At 34.5% G+C, this 2,982-nt stretch overlaps 1 long non-coding RNA gene across 1 annotated transcript in view; it reads left to right on the plus strand.

Annotated features, from left to right (window-relative positions):
• LOC106877310 (uncharacterized) overlaps positions 1-2,982 on the plus strand; it is a 30,569-nt gene that overhangs the window by 25,345 nt on the left and 2,242 nt on the right. Inside the window, exon 3 of the long non-coding RNA XR_008266060.1 lies at positions 2,035-2,181. This is a non-coding gene — a long non-coding RNA (uncharacterized LOC106877310). The remainder of the gene's footprint in view (positions 1-2,034; positions 2,182-2,982) is intronic.

A 2,982-nucleotide genomic window follows, 5' to 3' on the forward strand; every position in this document is an offset into this window, starting at 1 on the left:
ATATATATATATATATATACGTATATAGAGTATATATAAATATATATAGGAAGAATTCACAAAAAAAAAGAAACAAAAGACGAAGACAGGTGGTGTAGACAACAAACAGATGTATTAGTTTAACGCTCGGGGAGTGAAAACGTCTTTAACGTTTCGAGCCTACGCTCTTCTACAGAAAGGAACACAGAAATAAACAAGGATAGAAAATAAAGAAACAAGAAGATAATGCACCAAACAGGTGAAAATGTTTATTTGATACTAAACTCAGTAGGATCAGTACTGAGAACAATTGCATACTAAGTTCAAAATATCTTATTATTAGACTACCTTTTACAATGATCTTATTCTTAAAATGCTAATATCAAGAAAACTATTCCAATTTAGATAGGCATACAGTCACATACATAAGTATTCATGTGCGTACGTACGTATGTATGCATGTATGTATGTATGTATGTATGTAATGTATGTATGTATGTATGTATGTATGTCTGTATGTATGTAAGCACGCTTTCTCCTCTTTTTAATTTTAGAGGAAATTTTAACCGGTTACTTACATCATAGCAAAGTTGTGAAGGAGAGTATCTTCTTTTAACCATTATTTTTCAAATCTTAAATAATAATTGTTCTAAAGCTGGAAATGTATCCTGGATACTGTATGTATGTATGTATGTATGTATGTATGTATGTATGTATGTATGCATGCATGCATGTATGTATGCATGCATGTGGGAGCATGTTTCATTTATTGTCGCAGTCGTGAATGCGTGGTGGTTAAGAAACCTGCTTCCCAGTCGTATAGTCTTGCCAAGTGTCTCCTACTATAGCCCCGATAAACCAAAAGCTTGTGAGTAGTTTTGTTAAATAGAAACACAAAGATGTCTGTCGTTAAAAATCTGCGTGGCACCTTGGGCAAGTGTCATCTACTATACCCACGGGACGATCAAAGCTTTTTGAGTAAATTTGACAGACAGAAACTAAAAGAAACTTAGAAATACGTACTGGATTAAAAATAAGTACTGGAACTAATTTTTTCGACCAGATCCTTCAAATCGGTACCCTAGCATAGCTGCATCCAATGATAAAAACTCGTAAAAGATAAGAAAATAAAGGAGACTGTATTTTTTTGTCTTTTTTTTTCAACTAAAAGATAATCTACAAACTATTTAGAGATTTTGCATTCACTCTATCACAGACTGAATTAAATAAATTCGTACCATTAGTCCACTTCAGTTATTTTCCTTAGCTGACAGTTTGTATATATAATGAGACACTTGGCTATTTCGCGGATGCTGCTGATTACAATTACATTATTTCTGGCTACCCTGCATTATATTTACTAATCGACGGAAGAGGCCATTTGAAAGTTAAGTGTCTTGGCCCCGGACACAACACGATGCAGGTGACAGAGCGAACTGCCGACCTTTCGGTTGCTTGTCCAGTACTCAGTGAACGATTGACCTCCTTCTCAAACATACTGCAAACAGATATGAATTACATACAAGTGTGTTCCTGCGAACATGTGTGGTTGTGTGTGTATCTATATATGTATACATGTGTGTGTGTACATATACATTTATATATTTATGTATGCATGTATATATATATGCATGTGTGCGTGCGTGCGTGTGCGCTCCCGCGAGTGTGTGTGTGTGTGTGTGTTTGTGTGTGTGTGTGTGCGTGTGCGTGTGAATGTATCGTTTTAACTTTAACTTGACGAGGTCAAGTAAAAGTCTCCGTCTTCCAAATTCGCTCACAAGGCTTTGGTCGACTCGGTGCTACACTAGAAGACACTTGACCAAAGAGCCGCGCAGTGGGACTGAACCCAAGCCATATTAACACCTAAATGTTTGTACATCACTTAAAGGTATGAGAAAATACACCGATGATGGCATGTTACTGAAACTACGAATATGGAAATGGTGTTAAAAGTGCGGTATCATATATTAGATATTTTAATCAATTTTAGCAATTTATTGTCGATAAATCATTACTAATAAATTATCAGTAAAATTGATCTCACTTTATTTTCAGTCGAATTTAATCCCATCCGTTATTGCTGTTGTTGTGTAGCCATAAGGTACTCCACAAACTGGGCGAGCAACCTATCATTGAAACGTTTCAAATGTAAACAGTTTAAATATCTTTGAAAAGAAACATTGGATTTCCAACAGCATAATCGTACGTACCCAGCTTCATTTTAAGACTGTAGAGCATGAATTGAGGGATATTTGGCTGTTCTGTGTTTGCTTATCTAATAACTGTAGGGTATTTTTCTAGTGGGAAGTATATTATATTTAATTATATTGTTTCATATTAGAAGTCTTTTAGTGCTTTCTCGAGAATGATTCCCCTTCTTCCAGAATCTGAAGTCGAAGTTATCCCCTATAAATGTATTTGTTACACAATGTTTTAATTGACGCGGCCTGTAATATAACGTTTGAACTGAAGGTATTTTGTTTGGCGAGGCAGAGAATTTTGACGTCAAAAATTGAAAATCTGGTTTTTTTCATAACATTGTTATGTAGCGGATTGGTGTCAAATCGATCATGAAAAATACTATGAAAATAAAGGTACGGTGTTCCAATTTTAATATCAATGTACAGTGATAGACGAAAGCATTTCTTATACATCCATAAGTAAAAGGAAAACTAGCATAGTTTATGTATTTTGTGGTTTATATTTATTTGTAATGTATATTTTATAATTGCTCCCCTCCCAGTATCTATCTCTTCCTCTCTCTCTTTCTCTATCTATCTATCTATCTATCTATCTATCTATCTATCTATCTATCTGTCTGTCTGTCTATCTATCTATCTATCTATCTAACTATCTATCTATCTATCTATCTATCTATCTATCTATCTATCTATCTATCTATCTATCGACACACGCATACACACACATACCAACACACACTAGAGGAGATTCATACACGCAAATGCGTATGTATGTATATATGTATTTATCTATCTCTCTACT

This window comes from Octopus bimaculoides, chromosome 1 (genome assembly GCF_001194135.2).
Source record: "Octopus bimaculoides isolate UCB-OBI-ISO-001 chromosome 1, ASM119413v2, whole genome shotgun sequence".
Classification (NCBI taxonomy): Eukaryota; Metazoa; Mollusca; class Cephalopoda; order Octopoda; family Octopodidae; genus Octopus; species Octopus bimaculoides.